General features: G+C 38.9%; 1 long non-coding RNA gene across 1 annotated transcript in view; it reads left to right on the top strand.

Moving 5' to 3' along the window:
• Nucleotides 1-23,084, top strand: part of LOC123593157 — a 185,679-nt gene continuing 162,595 nt past the window's right edge. Inside the window, exons 1-2 of the long non-coding RNA XR_006710155.1 lie at nt 1-508; nt 18,423-18,525. This is a non-coding gene — a long non-coding RNA (uncharacterized LOC123593157). The remainder of the gene's footprint in view (nt 509-18,422; nt 18,526-23,084) is intronic.

The raw sequence follows: 23,084 nt of genomic DNA, 5'->3' as shown, positions 1-23,084 counted from the left end.
CTCCCCTCCCTGCTCATGGGCTCTCTCTCTCTCAAAAATAAATAAAAAAATATTAAAAAGTGTTTTTGGTTTAAGAGTCTCTCTGCATTGGGATCAGTTAGCAAAGTCTTTACAATTGTTTCATCTCTTCAGAAATCATTTAGAAGGTGTTTTCTTAAGCTTAAGTGTTTGTTTTTTAGGAGGAAACTTCAAATATTATAAACTAGAAGAAAGTGAAAGTGCTGCATTACTGTAAGTTTAGCTGACAATATGATTTAATTTAGCAAACAAAACCACTTGTATACAGAGTTAGTATACTCAGAGCTTCAAGATGACCCATCTCCTCTGCTTCTGACGCATAATCCATCCTGGTCAGTTGGAACATTTCTTTCTCTTCAGAGGCAGTTGCGTGTTGGCATTTCTACTAATGGCCCTATGCCATCCAATGGGAGACAGCATAGCCTAGAGACTGAGAATGGGAACTCCTGAGTCAGAACACTTGGATCTGAATGCTGGCTCTACCAACCAGGTGAGGGCTTAACCTTGATGAGTTACCTCATCTGTGAAATGGGGTAATAGTGGTATTTGCCTCACAGGGTTGTTGGGAGGCTTTTATGAGATGATGCTGTAAACATGGTGCTTGGAAGATAGTAAGTATGAAATGTAATGTATGTATGTGTGGTAAGTATAGAATGAGCATGTGCGTTGAGGATGGAGGGGATCCTCCATCCATGCATATGGCCGTGCCATATGGAAGGTAATGGAAGCTGTTAGTGGACCATTTTTTTCAAGATTTACCATGAATGTATTCCATTTGGTTTGTCTATACCAATTAGATTTATGAATGACCTCTTAGGTCTTGCATCAGTGTAGCCTGATTTCTTGGTAGGGTTAATAATGTGTCTCTTAAAGAATGCTTATGAGGGGTTTTAAATGACATGTCAGTGGTTCTAGGTCTGGCCCCAAATAGGGCAAAAGTCATTTGAGCAAAAGTGCTCTCCCCTGCATGTTGAAAAACTGGCTCTACCATCTATCTATTCCCTGCTCTAGAATAGGTAAATGTCTCAGCGATGGAAAACTGTATTCAGCATAAAAAACCCCTACAAAGACCCTAACATATTATATGAGTCACTCTGACTAACATGCAGTCATTTGGCAGAATTTTCAGGGGAAACTTCACATTTGGTCCTTGCTATTTCTGGGCTCCTATGTAGACATTAATGTCTGAGTAAAGTGTCCATTAGAAGGCTCTGGGTGCTGAAACAGGCTGTGGATGTGGGATGTCTACTGTGTTCCTTCGATTGTGCTTGTCCATTTTGTTTAATAAGGAGGATCTCAAGGCCCTCTCTTGGTGTGAGGGAGGCAAATTGTGGAATCAAAGGGCATGTGGGGATGGGGAAATACCTACAGAAATCTAAAACATTGCACTTGTCTAGTACTGTAGCCACTGCCAAAGAGTTTTGTGAAGTACCCAGCCAGCTGGAAAGATGCCCCTGGGAACAACCGCTATATCCACCATGCCAGCATCTACTCCTGCCCCTGGCCTTCACAGTTAGTGCTGGTCTTTAACATGTCTGCTGGACATTAGGCTGAGTGTCAGGAACTAACAGAGAAGGGCAGTCCTGCCAGGTTTCTATCAGAACTTAGCTCTCCCTGTCTTTTCCCCTGTCTTGTGTCTCTCCCCTCAGTCTGGGGCCCACAGGCAGATGGAAGGGATGTCTTTAGCATCCCCACCTCCAGTCCTCAGTCATTGTTAATGACAAAGTCATCTATTGCACCCATCCCTTTAATCCCAAGTTTATCCCACCTCCCCTCAATCCCATCCACCTTGCCAAGGGTTCTTCATTATTTCTCCAGCAAGATTTAAATCCATACCTTAACCTTTCTTCTAGGCCTCCTCAGACATCCTAAAATTATTTTCTTCTTGAGTCACTTTCTCTCTACCAGTTTTTCCAGGAGACTTTTCTTGGACAACATTTCATCCCTTCTAGATTTTCTCCCACTAAGTTTTATGTCAGGCTTAGCTCTGCCTGTGGGTTCTCCGTGTCCAGCTCACCAAATCAATTTCTCTTTTTTATGTAGATAACTCTTGCTTTCTTACTTCTAACAAATCCTTCCACTTTTTGAAAGGGAGATGACAATTTTCTCTATACCTTAGTTTATTCACTTGTAGACAAAATGTGGTTTTACTTTTGATCAAACAATAAAGAAATCAGTACGTTAAGAATGTTATTGAGCAAATATAAGTCCTGCCCTTTGATATATGCTTGAGGTCATATAAAGGGCTATTGTATATAGGCTTGCTTTCAAGAAGCTTAGTCATGTTAGAGAAACAATTTTAATATCCATGCATCAATAAATGAGTAAGTATGCATTAGTTGTTATAGTCTGCCTTTACGAAGGAATTAAGGTGGTTTATAATAAAAGGTGGTTATGTAAAAGAATGTTACAGTAATGATAAAAGATCAAGAACATGTAATAGATAATTGAAAAGGAAACCCAACTTAAGGTAAATTATTGGGCTTAAATACAAAATTTGGAATTGGGCTTCCTAGAAGTTAAGAAAAAAGAGAAACATGATGAATTATATAATTTCCATGTCTCATCATAGGATACATATCAGTTTGCAAACATTGAATTTTTTTAGGTATTACATACTGGAAGAATCTGTCCATTCAGTTACTTATTGTGCAAGTGCTGTGTTCCAGACACCATGGATATGAAGTGTATAAGAAAAACAAATTCTCTCTCTTCATGAGGTTTTTAGTGAAGAGAGAGAGTCAAGAACTCATTAGATAGTGATGAGTGCTGTGAAGGCAAAGTGGATTAATGGGATAGAGAGTGCTGGGGAGGCAGGGGGAAGGTCTCTCTGGGGAGGTGACATATGAGCACTTACCATGAATGATAACAAGAGCCATGCAAAGAGCATTTCAGGTAAGGAAACAGCAAGGTCCAAGGACCGGGGATAGGAAAAAACTTTAGATATTTGAGAATCAACCAGTAAGACTGGAGGAAACTTGGAGAGGGATATAGCAGTTGTGTGAGTGGCAGGGGACTGGTAGGAGATGAAGCTAGAGAAGGTAGCCATGTTTGGCTTTGTAGAGATTTGGATTGTTTTCCCCAAGTGTGATTGGGGAGCTTTTGGAAATTTTGAAGGGGCAAAGTTTTGTTATCTTTTGTAGTATCTAATTCTGATTCCCACTAGCTATTATATGGAAAACAGCCAGCAGGAGGCAAAAGTGGAAGCAGGGAGAACAATTGGGTCTTCTACTGGAGTCCCTATTGGGACTATTGCAAAAGTCTGAGTGACAGAAAATGCTGACTTGGTCCAGGATGAAGTTGGTGGAGGTGGGATTAAGTGTTTGGACTGAAGCAGAATCAATATGACTTGCTGATTAGCTGCATGAAGAGAACAAGAGAGAATTGAGATTGTTGTAGGTTTTTGGTTTGAACAAATGGATGAATGATGATCCATCTTTTAAGATAGCAAAGACTGGGCATAAGCTGGTTTGGAGAGCAAGATCAGGAGTTTTATTTTGGACATGGTCAAATTGAGTTACTTATGAGATAATTCAGTTGAGATGTAAAGTGGACACTTGAATCCGTAAGTATGGAACTCAGGGATGTGATATACATTTGGGCATCAGCAGCACACTCAAGTTGTATCTATTACTATTTCAATGGAGCACTTAAATTAATTGACAAGGTTTTCAATGGGGATTGATAATAGAAATAGTTTTCAAATGGCTACTTCGTGACTATATTGGCCACGGTTCTCCAGAGAAACAGAATAGGATGTGTATTTAAAGAAATCAACAAATAAGATTTATTACAAGGAATTGGGTCAAGTGATTATGGAGGCTGAGGGGTCCCAAAATCTGCAATTTGGCAAGCTGGAGACCCAGGAGAGCCAATATGTATGTAGTTCCAGTTTGAGTCTAAAGGCCTGAGAACAAGGGAAGCTGATGGTATAAAGAGGAGTTTCCTCTTATTCAGTCTTGTTCTACTCTGTTCTTCAGTAGATTGAGTGAGACCCACCCACCCCGAGGAGGGCAATCTACTTTACTCAGTCTTCTAATTCAAATGTTAATCTCATCCAGAAACACTAAGATATACCAAAAATGATATTTGTCCAAAAGTCTGGGTACCCCATGACCCAGGTAAGTTGACACATAAAATTAATCATTACAATAGAGCATTACATGAAATGATAATTCTATGAGGAGTGTGTGCAGCTAAAACAGGGAGTTTCTTGATGATCTAACTTGTTATAAGGTTAGAACCTGTAAATTCCAGAGGCAGGCCTGGCTTGCATGGCAATGGTTGTTTTCCTTATTGTACAAGAATTTTAGCTTTTTCTTATAGACCCAAAATGAATACTAGATAAATAAATTGGTTGACCCAGTGAATCAAGTAATTAATTAACCCATTAGACATGTATGAAGATTTTTTAACTTGCTGGATAATACCATTAGGTCACAGTCTATTTGGGAGGCCACCACATGAACAGGTAAATTATGTTTCAGTGGGGCTAGTGCCTGGCCACAATGAAGGTATGAAGAAAGAAGAACAAAGGAGGAAGAGACAATACTAATGGAGAAAGAGTTGGTGGTTAGGGAAGGATTCACTGAAGAAGGTAGACCAGGGTTTTGCTAGGTGAAGAAGGAGGCAGAGGAGTTGTGTATAGAGAATGGTGTGGAGGTATGGGAGGGCCTGAGGTGTCTAGATAGGAGAGATGTGTAGGATGCACGGTATTGAGTGGAGGGAACTGAGACCATTTGGGCCCAGAGGGTGAAGTACCTTGTATTTCTGCCTAAGGAGTTTGGGTTCTCTCCTGCAGGCCAGTAGGTCTCCTCTACCTTTAGTAGAAACAAGAATCACCTGGTAACTTGTTAAAAATGGGGATTCCTAGGCCTTCTCTCTAAGGAGATGGATGCAGTTCGTCTGGGGCTCAGGAAGTGACAGCTTAATGAACTCCCCAGCTGATTCCAATGCAGTTGGTTCAAAGACCCTACCACCACTATGTGCTGTGAAAGCTTTTCAGAAAAGGGAGTGACATGACCTGATTTATTTTTAGGAAGATAATTCTGCCAACTGTGTGGAAAACAGACTGACTTCACTGGCAGGGAAAAATGTATAGGAAGTTGCAGCAGCAGGCATCCTGGTGAGAGATTATGATGACTGGGGCTAAAATGTTAGTAGGGATAAAGAAATGGGCTGAATCTAAGAGACCTCTCTGAGTTACGATTCACAGTTTACCCGAGCAGAAGAAGGGATGAGAAGAATGAATGTTGGTTCCCAAGTGTCTACCTTGGAAGAATGTGTCATCAATAATGGCTGGCACTTGGTAACTATGTGTTGAATGAATGGGTGAATAAATATGGGAAAAGTAGGTGAGATGGAGTCAGAAAGGAAAATTGCATTTTATTTAAAAAAATTTATTTTATTTTATTTATTTATTTAAAAAAATTTTTTTGGGGGCGCCTGGGTGGCGCAGTCAGTTAAGCGTCGGACTTCAGCCAGGTCACGATCTCGCGGTCCGTGAGTTCGAGCCCCGTGTCAGGCTCTGGGCTGATGGCTCAGAGCCTGGAGCCTGTTTCCGATTCTGTGTCTCCCTCTCTCTCTGCCCCTCCCCTGTTCATGCTCTGTCTCTCTCTGTCCCAAAAATAAATAAACATTGAAAAAAAAAATAAAGTTTGGATGTTTCGCATTTGCCACAAATACAAACTTAATGTCTGTATAATTTTAAAATGTAATTATAGAAACTGTTATCACTCTGACTGGTGTGAGGTGATATCTGAGTGTGGTTTTGATTTGTATTTCCCTGATGAGGAGCGATGTTGAGCATCTTTTCATGTGCCTGTTGGCCATCGGATGTCTTCTTTAGAGAAGTGTCTATTCATGTTTTCTGTCTTCACTGGGTTATTTGTTTTTTGGGTGTGGAGTTTGGTGAGATCTTTATACATTTTGGATACTAGCCCTTTGCCTGATATGTCATTTGCAAATATCTTTTCCCATTCTGTTGGTTGCCTTTTAGTTTTGTTGGTTGTTTCCTGTGCTGTGCAGAAACTTTTTATCTTCATAAGGTCCCAGTAGTTCTGGACCCATGCAGTTTAAACCTGTGTTATTCAAGGATTAACTGCAGTTTGCCAGACTTAGCTCTCTCTTAAGGTCATCCCTGAATCATGATAGAAAAGCCAGGTAGGTCAACAACATAAGGAAGATAGTAGTATTTGCTAGCGGGAAGGCAGTACTTATCTCAAGAAACAGGTATTTTAACTTATTTAGACATGAGGTTGGCTAGGACATATTAACCACCCATCCCCACAGCATTTATTTCTTTTTAGCATTTAGATTAGAATTAGCCTTGTTATAGAATTGTCTCTTTTCTGTTAAGTTTCTACAGATTTTGAAGCTACATCAGTCCACCCACCAGTAGACATGACAGTGCTCCTCTTATTTAAAAAAAATTTAAAAGAGATTGTTAAAAAAAATCTCTACTAATATGTTTGGCGAAACAGGTAACTCGTTTAACTTATTTTTGAATTTAATTAAATTTAAATTTAATTAAATTTAATTTATTTTAATTTTTTGTAATGTTTATTTATTCTTAGAGAGAGAGAGCACGAGCAGGGGAGTGGCAGAGAGAGGGAGACACAGAATCTGAAGCAGGCTCCAGGCTATGAGCTGTCAGCACAGAGCACAGCGCAGGGCTTGAACTCACTAACTGTGAGATCATGATATGAGCTGAAGCCGGACATTTAACGGACTGAGCCATCCAGGCGCCCCAATTTATTTATTTATATTTATATTTATATTTATATTTATATTTATATTTATATTTATATTTATATTTATATTCTATTTTATGAAATATTTGTAACAGCCAAACACAAAAGTGGTAAATACATTGGTTCACATAATACCAGAGAAACTTGATTTACATGAAGATGAAAATGTGAAATGTTACCAACATCCTTATACTGCAAAACTAAAGTGACAAAAAGATGACAAATCAGGGGCTGACATGGAATATATGTATATGTATAAACACATGCTATACATTTTAAATAATATGACATACCAGCTAAATCTGCCAGAAATTTGCTACAGTCAGGTTTGATAAAAATGAGTCCTGTGACTTACACTGTGAGGCAGCCCAACTGTTGGAACATTCCATGGAAATTCTATATTCATGGAAGAGAAATTTGTCATTATTGCTCTTACATCATGAGAGAGGCACATAAGGAGTAGGCTTGTGCTATTCAGTTCCAAGTTTGTATAGATGTACAGAAGAAATAGAGAAATGCACATGATATTCCCCTAACCTACACTACATGGAATTGTAAATAGTTTACAAAGTACTTTACAAATTTTTGATTTACTTGAAAAGTATTTTTTTTTTTTTTTAGGAATAGAATTTAGTGATTCATCACTTACATATAACACCCAGTGCTCATCCCAACCAGTGTCCTTGCTAATGCCCATCTCCCCATTAGCCCTTCGCCCTGCCAACATCCCACCAGCACCCCTCAGTTTGTTCTCTGTATTTAGGAGTCTCTTATGGTTTGTCTCCCTCTCTGGTTTTATCTATTTTTGCTTCCCTTCCCTTATGTTCATCTGTTTTGTATCTTAAATTCCACATAGGTAGGTAACTCGTTTTAATTTTAATTTTGATTTCTACCCCAGGGAAACACTTTTGAGATGGTTATTGGACATGTGTGTTAATATTTTTTTTTCAGGAAATTTTGTTAAGGATTGATGTCCATTTGTATTTTGGGTCTTAGAGGTCTTGAACTGATATTTGTATATTCCTTAGATATTAATGGCATTAATAACCTTTTGTTATTTTTGTCAATAATCATTTTTCCAGTCATTGACGCAGTGGTGGGAGGGAAATGTTAACCGTTTTTAAAACAGGCTTTCCACCAAATTCAGAGGCTTACCAACCTGGCTTCTTGGCCTCTGGCCTTTACTCCTCCATCTACATTTTTGGGGAGTTGTCCACCTGGGCCTCACAAAGGTCTCCTTACAGAATCAGTGCCCCTTTAAAACAAGGGTTCCCCTTGAAAATAAAGTGAGGATGAGCCTGTGAATCGTATTAGCTGTATGATTTAACTTCCTTTTTCCTCCCCTAGAGCTCAGGCAGACATATCTGGAACTATTGTAGCACCTGAGATGTGTTTCCTTGCAGTTGAAGGCCTGGAGAGTAGTTCTGAAGGCCTCTGTAAATGGAAAACATGCATATATTCGTGTTTGTTGGATAAACTAAAGTCCAACCATTTACGTACAGATTTCTCTTATGACTTCCTTCGAAGTGTTAAATTCAGCATCAGATGATTATGTATGTATAAATAAATAAATAAAGTCTGAGCTCCACTAGGGAAGGGAGAGGTGGGAATTCCTGTTGTGTCCTTTTTCAACTCTCATTTTCTAATAGTTTATTTTGGTATTTTATTTTTGTTGTATATTGACCTTGTTTACTGGTAAATTTGACACATTCTCTTATTTATAGATTGTTTTCTCTGAGATAGGTTTTCTTAGTACTGGTGTTTGTTTTTCCTTAAAGGAAGAATTCATCAGTGAAGCCAGCTGTATCTGGAGATTTTTCTGTGGAAATATTTTTAAATGATTGATTTAGTGTCTTTAATAGCTACAGCTTTATTTGGATTTTATGTTTCTTCCTGCATCAGTGGTAGTCAGTCTTATTTTTTTAGGGATTCGTCCATTTCATCTAAACTTTCCAATTTATGGCACAGAGTTGTTCTAATATTCCATTGGTATCTCTTTGAGGTCTGCAGCTTCTGTGGTGAGGTCTCCATTTTAATTTTTGTTATTGGTAATCTGTGCCTTTTCTCATTTTTCTTGATTAGTTTTGCTAAATATAAAGTATCTTCGGTTTTATTAGTCTTGAAGGGAAATTCCTGAATTTCAGGCTTTCTTTCCTAGGCCTCCCCACTTAAGGGTCTTGGCTATTTAAGGCCTGATTTCTTCTGCAGGCCCTGACTCCTGTGTTTCCTCTCTATCTCCATGAGTAAGTACTGGCTTCTCTGCCTGTAGTATGTGTTCTTGGCCTGACTTCTCAGCATTCCCACTCCCCGACCCACTATAACCCCTACCATGCTAAGAATCATCATTTGCTTGAGGGGGAAAGAGATAAACAGAATACTAGACTCACGTTATTAAGGGTTCCTTTTCTTTGGAACTTGGCCCTTTAAATGTTTACTTATTTTTGAGAGAAAGAATGCACGTACACTGGAGGGGAGGTGGGGGGGAGCCGAGAGAGGGGGCAGGGGAACAGAGAAAGGGGGGAGGGGACAGAGAATCTGAAGCTGAAAAGGGCTCCCACTTCACAGCAGAGAGTCTGATGTGGGCTCCAACTCACCACCCCTGAGCTGACCTGAGCTGAAGTGGGGCGTTCAACTGACTGAGTCACCCAGGTGCCCCTACTTTTTGTATCTATAGATTTGTTTATTCTAGACATTTCATATTAATGGAATCATAAAGTATGTAGTCTTCTGTGACTGGCTTCTTTCACTTAGCATAATGTTTCAAGGTATATTCATGTTGTAGCATGTATCAGTATATTACGCCTGCAAATGGTCATAATCCTTTCCAAGTTTGAATCAGCTTTCAATATTTTATTCTTTTTGTTTTCAATGTTGTGAAATATCTTTGAGAGTTCCTTTAACTTGAGGGTGTCTTTTGCTGATGTCACTTCCTCTGGTACCTCCTCATGCTTTTGTCACAGCCACTTTCATATATGAGAGCATCTTAACTACCTGCCTTAACTAATCCTTGCAATCTGGGTCCAAATTTCACAGCAGCGTCCTTATCTGTACTAGCCGCTTCATCAGATAGTTTAACATTAATCAATTTATGCCAACATCTGCAACAATGACAACAACCTTTACTGGCAGTAAAAGGTTCTTTTTCAGTCTCCCTGTAATTACATTTTTCTTTCAATCTGGCAGCTAACTTTAACACTTTGGCTTGAATGCGATCCGAACCGATCTGGATTATCTTTGATTGCAGCCTGCAATCCAAAGTAGACATGCTCCATTTCAACCGCGATTGGCTTTCTGCTTCTACTGCCATTTAAACTGAAATGTGTTGGAGCAACTGTACGCTGTTTTTTATATTCATTGAATTTTGTCAACATAGTTTATATCATAGCTTCATGAAAGCCTAGATCTCATCTTATCTTTGCTTCTCTGTTGCCATTTTTTCACATCTAATTGCATCCAACTTTCACTTCTAGCATTATCACTTTTTGTCTCTTTGTTGCCCTTTAATCCTTGTTATAAAATACTGTGTGAATTTATCACAGGGAGACAAGGAGGCACCACAACTGTACTCTTTACTGTCTGTGCAAGAAATGAATAACAAAGGTGTAGTGGTCAGTCACTGACAGACCTGGAAAGAAGTGATGTCATTGGTCACTGATCATGATACCCATCTGTTATATAGTGATTTGTGGGCTGAAGGTTAGTAGCAAAGTTTGCACTTTATGTGATTACTCACAATTAATGTACGGTGTTAACTAAAATTTGAACTGTTTTGTTGAATGGTGTTCAACTGTTTTGTTGAATGGTTTAACATAAGCATGGTAAATGAAATTTGTACATGTTGGAACAGTGCAAAGTGAGGGGTGCCTATAACATATTTCAATTAATCACGTATCTTTCAGCCTCATCTGCTTAATAAACTTGGGTCTCAAACTAACTCTGAATATTTTATTTTATTTTATTTAAAAAAAAATTTTTTTTTTCAACGTTTATTTATTTTTGGGACAGAGAGAGACAGAGCATGAACGGGGGAGGGCCAGAGAGAGAGGGAGACACAGAATCAGAAACAGGCTCCAGGCTCCGAGCCATCAGCCCAGAGCCCGACGCGGGGCTCGAACTCACGGACTACAAGATCGTGACCTGGCTGAAGCCGGACGCTTAACCGACTGCGCCACCCAGGTGCCCCTGAATATTTTATTTTATTTGAGGCAGAATCTTGAGGCTCTACCATTCTAGCCTTTGAGTTTTAAAAATTATGGTAGCTGCGGGGTGCCTGGGTGGCTGTCAGTTAGTTAAGTGTCGTACTTCTGCTCGGGTCATGATCTTACAGTTCATGAGTTCAAGCCCCTCGTCAGGCTCTCTGCTGTCAGCACAGGTCCTCTGTCCCCCTCTCTCTCTGCTCCTCTCTCTCTCTCTCAAAAGAAATAAACATTAAAAAAATTATGGCAGCTGCTCTGATCCCTGTGATTGTCTTCTCAAAATGTGGTCTCCTCTTTGCCTAATGAAGCCTTGAGCAGCTCTGCCTCTGGCACATGCCATTTCCTTTTGTGGACAAAACAGCAAAGCCTTCTCTGTCTCTGATGTCTCCTGTTCCCTGTCTGTTTCTCTACATTTTTGAGATTTAGAATTGCCCTCCAGAAATGCATGGCAGCCCTTACCTGGCTTTATAGCTCTTACCTTGCAGCCAGGATGAAAGTTTTGCCTTAGCACCCACAGTGTCAGCCAGCTCGACCCTGCCTCTCTAATGAATAACTCATAAACACTGAAAGCACTGTTTTCCCTGAAGAATGCCTCATGGTGGCTGTGACAACCTCTCTTTCAAACCTCAGGCCAACCTTTTATTTTCCCCTTTAAGAATCTATATTTCATGACATATCGGACAAAGGGCTAGTATCCAAAATCTATAAAGAGCTCACCAAACTCCACACCCAAAAAACAAATAATCCAGTGAAGAAATGGGCAGAAAACATGAATAGACACTTCTCTAAAGAAGACATCCGATGGCCAACAGGCACATGAAAAGATGCTCAACATCGCTCCTCATCAGGGAAATACAAATCAAAACCACACTCAGATATCACCTCACGCCAGTCAGAGTGGCCAAAATGAACAAATCAGGAGACTATAGATGCTAGAGAGGATGTGGAGAAATGGGAACCCTCTTGCACTGTTGGTGGGAATGCAAATTGGTGCAGCCATTCTGGAAAACAGTGTGGAGGTTCCTCAAAAAATTAAAAATAGACCTACACTGTGACCCAGCAGTAGCACTGCTAGGAATTTACCCAAGGGATACAGGAGTACTGATGCATAGGGGCACTTGTACCCCAATGTTTATAGCAGCACTCTCAACAATAGCCAAATTGTGGAAACAGCCTAAATGTCCATCAACTGATGAATGGATAAAGAAATTGTGGTTTATATACACAATGGAGTACTACGTGGCAATGAGAAAGAATGAAATATGGCCCTTTGTAGCAACGTGGATGGAACTGGAGAGTGTGATGCTAAGTGAAATAAGCCATACAGAGAAAGACAGATCCCATATGTTTTCACTCTTATGTGGATCCTGAGAAACTTAACAGAAACCCATGGGGGAGGGGAAGGAAAAAAAAGGGGGGCGGTTAGAGTGGGAGAGAGCCAAAGCATAAGAGACTCTTAAAAACTGAGAACAAACTGAGTGTTGATGGGGGTGGGAGGGAAGGGAGGGTAGGTGATGGGCATTGAAGAGGGCATTTTTTGGGATGAGCACTGGGTGTTGTATGGAAACCAATTTGACAATAAATTTCATATATTAAAAAATAAAAATAAATGCAAAAAAAAAAAAAAGAATCTACATTTCAAAAACTCTTCTTTAGTATTTAACATGAGCTTCAAAGGCTCACAATGGAAAAAAAGTTTCCTGAAGAGGTTCTGTCTCTTTTTTCTCTTTGGAAACTTTGAGGCATTTTCAATGTGACAGAATAAGTTTTCAATGGAACCAGAGATTCCTTGTGGTTCTTTTGTGCCTCTGAGCACTTAGAACATGGCTAGGCACATAGAAAGCATCTAACAAATGTTTGTCACTTTATTTGTTGAAATGACAAGCTACAGGCATACTTTGATTTACACATGAATTTATTTCTGAAAATTAGTTTTTTGAGATTGGAAAGGGAGACATGATGCTGGATTGGCAGGAGGGGAAGAAAACTTGCTTTGAGATTGTTAAGGTGGATCTTCCTAGCAGTGACCAATTCATACATCTTTCTGCTGATGGTTTTGAAAATGAGTGGTTTGCAGGCAAAAATGTCTTTTTTTTTAAGTCCATATTTTAAATGTTCGCTTAGATGTGATAGCTATCATTAGTGAAAAACTTTTGCAGTCAGAATAAAGGATTAGTATTTAAAAAGGAAAGGCTATGAGACTTCGAAGAAGGTGTTATAACTTGTTCTCTCAAGGGGAAAAGCGTAAAGGCTAATGGAAATTTCTTCTGGAGATATACTTGTAGTCAGGCTGTCAAGTCCTGCTACTTATTGAAAGTTTGGGTGATTTTTCTTATCATTTTGTCTCATCTATGATAACTGTGAATCCAGTAGACACTTAAGTGTGTATGTAGTGAGGGTAGCCTTTTCACTTCTGCTGTTATTTCTAAAACAGCCTAAAGGGCTGTTTGAAGGTACGGACCAAATCCACTGGGTAGTCTTGTCTTTGTTTCCAATAGCTCCTAGCAGAGAAGGCAACGTGGACACAGTGGGTATCTAGAAGTGTTCATGGGGACACTTGAGTGGCTCAGTTGGTTAAGCACCTGACTTTTGATTTTGACTCAGGTCATGCTCTCACAGTTCATGAAATCGAGCCCCAGGTGGGTGAAAACTTGATATATTGTGCCCCAAGCAAGACCCACAGCCAGTGACACAGTTACCGAGTCCCAGGGTCTCCTCCCTGACTAGTGCAACAGAGCTGCTTCTCTGAGGCCTGCTTTCCTGAGCTCACTCTCTCATTCACTGATACATGAAGTGTCCGTGAGGATATGAAGTAGACTTCTATCAACCCTTTGTGTGAGTCTTAGACGTACTCTGATCCCATCTTTATCTTGAATTTCACCAGACTGATCCTGCAAATTTATCAAGCAAAATGCACTATCTGTGAACCAGATAGATGATTCCCCCAAAAGGCAATGGTAGTATTCCCAAGCCACTGCGGATCTTGGCATAGGTTAAAATGAAAATAGTGGCCTCTATACAAATTCTCTATAGCATATCCTATCGCCAACAGTAGGACATTCTCTAAGCATCTGCACAAAAATTAGCCTGCCCTTTCACACAGTAATTCAGACAATGGGAATGTGTTCCAAGGGAGAAATGCAAAATAGGAAGAAAAGAAATATGTTCAAACATATCCATTGTCAAAGACATCCATGTTGTTTATAGTTCTTTATTTTTAAAGAATTTGAAATAACCTAATTGGGAATTGGGAAACTGATAAGTAAACTATTGTGTCAGCTCTATGCTATATTTTATATCATTAAAATGATGTTTAAGAAAATTCTGTTGCACCATTGACAAAGGCTTATGATACAATATTAAGTTTATTTTTTTAAGGAGTATAGAAGGTTGTGTATATATTAAAATTACAACTTTTGGTGAAAAGTTCTTATGCATGGAGTAAAAAAGTTGAAAGGAAAATCAATCAAATGCTAGCAATTACCTTAGAATGATGAGACTATGGGTGATTTTTTTTCTTTTATCTCTTTTCAAATTTTCTTTTATTGTGATTATATTACTCTTATTATGAAATATATATAAAATTTAGACATCCAAACTACCTTAAAACTTATGAAACATATTAAACAGGTCTTTTTTTTCAATTTCATTTTTAATGTTTATTGATTTTTTGAGAGACAGAGAGACAGAGCGTGAGCAGAGGAGGGACGCAGAGAGAGGGAGACACAGAATCTGAAGCAGGCTCCAGGCTCTGAGCTGTCAGCACAGCTGTGCTGTGACAGCTCAGAGCCCAACACAGGGTTCAAACTCACAAGCTGTGAGATCATGACCTGAGCCACCCAGGGGCCCCTAAACAGGTCTTTAAAATGTTATAAATAATAGACAATTAGATAGACAGTGATAGAGATCATGAGAAGCCTGTGTTCATGGAAGAATCTCTCCCTGGGAATCCCTTGAAACAAAGAGGAGGGGTAAGAGACCAACGGCAGGGTAAGAAGTCCTGCAATAGTGGGTGGGGGCAAAAACAGATACATATGGAGCATTCTATTATTACAACCTTATTTCTCCTTGAACATTGTTAAGACCAAGGTATAGCAATGGACTGTGTTATTTAAAATCACTGCTTTTAGACTAGACAGTAGTCCAAATCTCTCTCCAAAGTAATTTCTCAACATAATCTCTCCTAAACCCCCAATGGTATCAAAGTGGCCCAGAAGTCCTTTCTGCCTCTTACCTCCCACCATAGACTTACTTTTGAGAACATTGAGAAATCTTAATATGTAAAATAAGAGATAACAAATCTTTTATCCTCTCTGACCATGCCTGATTCGATTCCTGATTTTTAAATGCCATACCTACAACCCCAAAGTCCTGTCCATCTGTTGCGTTTCTGCCTGTGCCACTAAAGGCACCTATTTTACATATAGTCTTGAGACTTGACCCTATTCAGAGAAATTTAAATAGCTCTTGTATTCATTTTCTAGGGCTGTCATAACAAACACCACAGACTAGATGGCTTGAACAACAGAAATTTATTTCTTCACAGTTCTAGAAGCTAGAAGTTCAAGATCAACATGTCAGCTAGGTTAGTTTTATTCTGAAACCTCTCTCCTTGACTTGCAGATGGCCATCTTTTTCTGGTGTTTTCACATGAAACTCCTCCATGCATGTTCATGTCCTAATCTCTTCTTATAAGAACATCAGTCATATTTGGATTAGGGCCCACCCATATGTCTTCATTTTTCCTTAAGTACATCTTTAAAAGGTCCTATATCCAAATACATTCACATTCTGAGGTGCTGGGGATTAGGATTTCAACATATGAATTAGGGGGTCACAGTTCAGCCTATAACTGCCCTGTAACCTGTTTTCTAGAAACTTTTCATCTGAAACATAAACTAACATAAATGAACAAAACCAAATTAAAAAAGCACTGAAATGTGATGCTTGGGGTGGAATTAGCACTGGTATTACTCGTTTTACCTTATACAGTCTGAATCACGTCATTAATCATGTTACAAAGGAGTTCGTAGAGTCATGACTTTGTGTTTCTGAATCTAGGCTCATGAAGTGGTGCCATGAGCTCTCAGATCCTTTTTGCTGGGCCCTAAACTGATCTTGTAACTGACCTTTGATTCTCTCAGAGTGGATCTCACAAACTGATAAAGAAAGCATGATTTAATTACTCCACACTTTAAGAAAAAATATTTATTTATTTATTTTGAGAGAGAGAGAGAAAGCACAAGAGCAGGGGAGGGGCAGAGAGAGAGATGGAGATAGAGAATCCCAAGCAAGCTTCCCACTGTCAGCACAGAGTCCAACACGGGGTTCAGTCTCACTACTGTGAGATCATGACCTGAGCTGAAATCAAGAGTTAGACGCTTAACCCACTGAGCCACCCAGGCACTCTCTGGATAATCTTCTGATCATTGTTTGGCTTCTTTATTTTCTTAATAACCAGGATGGTGGCAGTGCATCATGTAACTAACTGGGTTTGCCTCTTTATTCCAGCAATGAGGAGGCTACTCAAGAAAGAACACAGGGACTCCTGCTCTACTCTGTGGGCTGACTTCACTCCCAATGCCATCTTGCTTTCTTAGTTTTATTTGCTCTTTGCCTTATGTTTTGTTTTGTTTAAAAATTTTTTTTAAATGTTTATTTATTATTGAGAGACAGAGAGAGACAGAGCATGAGCATGGGAGGGGCAGAGAGAGGAGGAGACACAGAATTTGAAGCAGGCTCCAGGCTCTGAGCTGTTAGCACAGAGCCCGATGCAGGGCTCAAACTCACAAACCATGAGATCACGACCTGAGCCAAAGTTGGATGCTTAACCAACTGAGCCACCCAGGCGCCCCTGCGTTATGTTTTTATTTTGGATTTATCTTCTCTTGTAACATGTTTGCATATTTCTAAGTAGCTTAAAATTTGTTTCAGAATAAATCATGGTTTGAATGAAGAATGAGGGATTAGCTTTCTGGGTTTAGGAACTGGTCCAGTCCATTTAGTATTACCTTGTCACTGAGAGTTCACTCATCTTGGGTCCAGTATCTGCATTTGACTGATCCATAACTAGACAGTGGATCCTGATGATTCAGACTCAGTGCTATCCATGAGATCCTGTCATTAAAAAATCCAGCCCCTTCTCTACTTTGTGCCTTTTTACACTGGCAAGCACAGAGTTAGATCATATTTATTCAGGGGTTAAAAGCCCAGTTATGCTTCAGTATACTTATCCCATTTGTCTCTTCTGCCTCCTTATACATTTTACTTCTGTACTTTAAACCTATAGAAACTTTAGTTTTGATCTAAGGAGAAGAGAAGATTTAGCTTTTAGCCTGGATTTTCAGCTAATTAATTATTACAATGTAATAGTTTAGAATTTTGGAACTGAGCCCTTTTAACATTTAGTAACTCTTATATTGTTGACTTTCCCAGCATTAAAAAAAAAAAAAAAAAATGAATGTATCTCATCTTCCCTGAGGAAGTTCTTGTAGGTAGAAACCTCTTCATTTTTGAAACCCTCACAAAACTGAAACTGAGTCTTTGTACAAAGCAGGAGCTCAGCACATGTCTGCTGAATCAAATACTCTCACCTCCAAATAGGCTTGAGAAGTAAAGATGTCCAGGCACCCTACCCTAAGGAACAGAAAGCAATACTGCTAATAAATACATACATAAGATTGATAACCTTTACCAAAGACTCCACTCACTTACCAATGGCAAGGAAAGACCCACCCACTAGAGATGTCACACTAGGTTCAGGTGTAAATTCCATGTGCGATCAGAGGAGCTTTGTTAAATTTTAAGACTGAAAGGTATTTGTATGAAGAGTGTATGGATGGAGATTGTGCTTTCTTTTAATTTGGTAAATGTAATGTCTATTCAGCCTTTTGAAATTAAATTTCAGTTCTTTATATCAGTGAGAAACATCCAAAATATTGCACATATGGTGAGAATAAGAGCCAAGGCTTGTAGTCAAGGCAGACTAAGAGTTTTTGATTTGAGGTGAAAATATGATTTCTTTGGAAATCCCTTCTAATCCTCTGGTAGGTTTTCTTAATTTCCTCCAGTGACTCAAATATTTCGAGAGCATATGTAGGCCAAGCCATTGGAGCATTTAGAAATAATAACTGTACTTTGGGTATCCAGCTCATTACTGTGATATTCCTTGAGAACAAAGGACTCAGAAAAGGGATTAAAAAAAAAAAAGTGCATTTCATTCAGGTGCATTAGATCCTGACTAGGGAGCTAAAATAACCCATATTCAGGGCTCTTCAAAGTGATTATGCTCTGCATTTTCTGCAGAGTAGCTGTGATCAGGAGAAAGGGGTTAAATAATCCCACCAATGATCATCTTTTTTCTCGCTTGCTTTTTCTTGTACTTTCTTGTCATTATAATTGATGATTTCTTGCTTGTATCTATTGTTAATAAAACAGCTTCTTTCTTTTGGTGAAGGGGAAAGGTTAGATATGTGGCCTCTGGATTCCTGATGATGGACAAATATTCACACATGCTGTCTACTGCTGGCAAAATAACCCAGTGAAACTGAACATCCAAGGTATGAGGCATCTGTGTTTGAACACACTGCACAGGACATGAAACTGTCAGCCACAGTCACATGGGAAATGAATACTTCAATAAAATATAATGGTTTATATCTATGTGTAACCACTAATGGAGCAGTTGCTTTCATTAGAATGAAAAATAATTCTGAGGTAAGACTAGAGTATTAGCTGCACATGTGAAATCCATTCTCTGCTATTCATATTCAATTTTGTGTAGGAAAGAATTGAAGCCAGAAGGGTACAAAGTGCCACAGGAGGTCATTTAAGTGGTTAATTGATACAAACAAGGACTTCAATAGTAGAATCATCCCAAACTTTGTAAAAAGAAAGTACATGGCCATGAGAAAAGATGTTTTCTAGTCATCTTGTGACAAAAGAATGGTCCTTTTTAAAGATGTATAACACATTTTTGTTTTTCAATAATGATTCTAAATTCACTGGCCTTTTCTGTGACACTAGCAGCTATTTAAAATAAAAGTTTATCTCCTTCTTCAAGGCAAAGGTGATATTTTATCAACGAGAGAGAAAATATCTGCTTTTCAAAAGACCCCTTGCTATGGAGAAACATCTTGAAAATGGGTGTTTGGAAATGTTCCTATCATTATATGATTTTGTTGTCGAAAACAATGTATCTCAACCACAAAAACCTTGACAGTTCTGTACTTCAAAAACCAGAATTTTCTAACTGGTATAAAAGTTTCCAGAAGAGAAAGTCAGTGGGTTTGATTAGTTTGTAAGAACTAATTGACATCAGAGATGCTGGGAATTTATGAGCCTAATTTCAACAAAAGCCTTTGCATAATTGGAGGGTGGGATTAAAAAAATCATAATTTTTTTTTTTTAATTTTTTTTTCAACGTTTATTTATTTTTGGGACAGAGAGAGACAGAGCATGAACGGGGGAGGGGCAGAGAGAGAGGGAGACACAGAATCGGAAACAGGCTCCAGGCTCTGAGCCATCAGCCCAGAGCCTGACGCGGGGCTCAAACTCCCGGACCGCGAGATCGTGACCTGGCTGAAGTCGGATGCTTAACCGACTGCGCCACCCAGGCGCCCCAAAAATCATAATTTTTTTAAAAGTGAAAGCCAAACACTTCTTTTTAATGTTAATTAAATTATATTAAATGTTAATGTTTAATTTATTTTTGAAGGAGAGAGACACAGAGTGTGGGAGGGGGAGGGGCAGAGAGGGAAGGAGACACAGAATCTGAAGCAGGCTCCAGGCTCTGAGCTGTCAGCACAGAGCCCAACTCAGGGCTTGAACCCACAAACCACAAGATCATGACCTGACATGAAATCAGTTGCTTAACCGAGAGCCACCCAGGCACCCTGAAAAATTGTAATGTCGAAAGTGTCTTTTTATCCATTGGGATCTGTTGTCATTAGAGTTAGGTTTTCAGCTATGCAGCCATTAAAACCAAGTATTATATGTGAACATAGGATCCAACATGAATTTTTGTGTCATAGAATTGAAGTTTCTTAAAACAATGAATAATAAATGAATACCATTCAAAAATTTTAAATATTTTATTAATAATTTTTAATAAAGAACAAAAAGGGGCGCCTGGGTGGCTCAGTCGGTTAAGCGACCGACTTTGGCTCAGGTCATGATCTCACAGCTCTTGAATTTGAGCCCCACATCAGGCTCAGTGCTGACAACAGCTCAGAGCCTGGAGCCTGCTTTGGATTCTGTGTCTCCCTCTCTCTCTGCCCCTGTTCATGCTCTGTCTGTCTCTCAAATATAAGTAAACATGAAAAAAATTTTTTTTAATGAAGAGATTTTAAAATTAGTCATAAATTTAAAATATTAAAATATTTAAACTCATATAAAATGTTTGAAAGATTAAAATGTTACATTCATATAATTTATAAATATAATTGTGAATGTAATTTATAAATAAAAAATTATTTATGGAAAGTGTAGTTAAATATTTTTACTATTAGAGATATGCAATCAAAAAAAGTTGAGAGATCACTGTTCTATACATATAACTGAGTCTCAATCCCAGATTCCCAGGAAAGAGATGATTGGTTTAGTTGGGTCAGATGTCCATCTCTGATCCAATCATCTGTGGCCCAGGGAGGAAGGTAGCATAATTACATACACATCCAGAATAGCTGGGTGGTCGGGAGTCCAGTCATAACAATTACAAGATTTCATGGGGAAGCAACATTTATTATCACATGAGATATTGTCAAATTTGTCCCCTCTCATATATCTATCTTGCTTAATACCAGCCTGACTCTTCTCACCTTACAACATATTTTCCCAGTCATTTTTACTGATGAATATTGTAAACTTTGATGGTGAAAATGCAAACTCAATGTAAATAGATTGTGAAGTGAAATTGTCACTTTTGCAACATTTAAGGATTTCATGAGGTTAAAGAAAATGATGTTGGAACATTGCTCAGATCACATACAAATGAAGTTTGGGAAAGTCAGATAAGTTAACAACTGAAGAGAAAACTAGTAAGGGTTATGATGTATAAGGTTATAGATGTTCAAAGCAAATGATATGAATAGCAAAGGTAGGTGTTGATATTGGTAAATTAATATGTCCTTAAGTATTCTGAGAAGTTATCCTCTTTATAATCTTACTACAAAAGTTGATCATGAAGTGAAGGATATTATACAATGTTATTATACTCTTTTTGTTGGAAAAGTTATGTCTCCTAATATAAATATTTTAGTTGTTCAAACTCAAATATTTCAGTTCTTCAGACTTAGTATATAGTGTGCCAATTAGAACCTAATTAAAAAGTAAGATAAAACAAACTTATTTTCTTAAATTTTAATTTCATTTATTGAAGATAAAGCCCTAATCCAATGTTTCCTCCCGCTTATTTACTATGGGATTTTGTTTCTTATTTGAGGATCTAATGCTCAGTTTACCGGCTATAGGGCTGACCTCCTGAGAGCTGTGGGTGGGAAGTAGTGTTTTGTACCTACCCCTTTGCACCTTCTTTAGCTAATTGCTAATCATTTGCCAATTCATACCTAATCCATCTTGAACCCTAATCCTTCACAGTCTTTCTGGGTGTCTGATTTGTTGATGTGAAAAATTAATTTGAGCCAAGCTGTTTATAAAAGACAACAACTCAAAAATTGCTCTTTTCTGAAAATAACTTTGTTCAAATAGTAGCCCTCAGTACCTAAAACCAAGAGGTGAAATAGGAGAGGTTTGGGGATTATAAACAGGGGGACCTTTTCTGCCTCCTGTTGCCCTTTGCATAAAGACAGTTCCACTGTCTCTTTATCTCTGCACTGTCAACTCCAATACCTTTGTGTGCCCCTGGGGTGGGATCTTTGCACACTCATGCCCACATTGACACTTTGGCCCTAACCATCCCAGAGACTAGGAATGGCAAATAGATTTCATCTCATGCGTCAGCTCCAATCCATTGAGAGTGACTCCTGGAGAGCTACAATGAAAAGTTTTCTGGGATCATGTCTGGTTCAGCAGGAAAGACTGTATCGATTAATTAATGATGTCTGCCCTGGTCACTGGAGGTGGGGTGGTAGCATACACACCCATTCTTCCTAACTTTGTCCTAGATTGTACCATGGCAGTGAATATTTCTGCACCATGTCACAGAGGTCATTTGTTACCATTTAGTTCTTTAGTATTTACCAAGGCTCAGGGTTTACCATTAAGTTCTCATGACCCCCAGCAGGTCCTAGTGTGCATCTTGTGTATATGCCTATGACTGTGCATATAAGACTAGTAGCACCATCTTGATGTACACAGAATGGCCCATTATTTCTACTTATGCTAAATACAGATGATTTCATTAAAGGGAGTCTTTCTTTCATTAGAGAGCACCAAGGTATGAAATTGTCAAGCATCATGCTCTAGATACAACGAATATTTCAGATTTGGTTGTTCATCCTTTAAAACATACCCAGAGTAGACATTTCTGTGCAACTCAAGCTTATGGAAGATATTATCATTTTTTTACCCTGTCACTTCCAACATGATGAGCTTTTATACCTTCTGTACTGTCAGAGGAATTTGAGCAGCTTACAGAGTTAGAAGCTTCAGGAACAATTCTGTTAGGAAAAAAAAAAAAAACCCGGGGGGAAACAGTAAGGGCTATAGACCCTCATTTTAGCCAACACACACAAGAACATTAGGAAGTAAATTTTTGCTGTGGTTTTATTGGACTCTAGTTAGCTTCACCCCTGATCCCCAAGGTCCCTATGGGAATGAGGTGTGCCTCATCAACATGTAATCTTTTTAAAGCCTGCACTCTCTTGGGACAGTCTCAGAACACTATTGTGGTTAAAATAATACAGTCCATCATTTAAAAATAATTTCCAAAGGTCTCAGCCCTTCTCTTGACTTTCTTGAACTCTGAAAGGGGAGATAAGGAGACCATAGTAATATATCTTTAACATCTCCTTTTCTCTTCCATCCATTTCCCTTATTCTGAAGCAGCTCCCCTATCTCCTTTACCTCACCCTCCCACCAACAGCCTTGCACCCACCCCACCAGTTCTTGCCCTTCTGCATCCTCACCAGCACCTTTCCTCTGCATTACAAGGTCCAAA

Source organism: Leopardus geoffroyi, chromosome D4 (genome assembly GCF_018350155.1).
Source record: "Leopardus geoffroyi isolate Oge1 chromosome D4, O.geoffroyi_Oge1_pat1.0, whole genome shotgun sequence".
NCBI classification, from domain to species: domain Eukaryota; kingdom Metazoa; phylum Chordata; class Mammalia; order Carnivora; family Felidae; genus Leopardus; species Leopardus geoffroyi.
The sequence above is the reverse complement of the archived record's forward strand: the minus strand, read 5'-3'. Positions and strand labels throughout refer to the sequence as shown.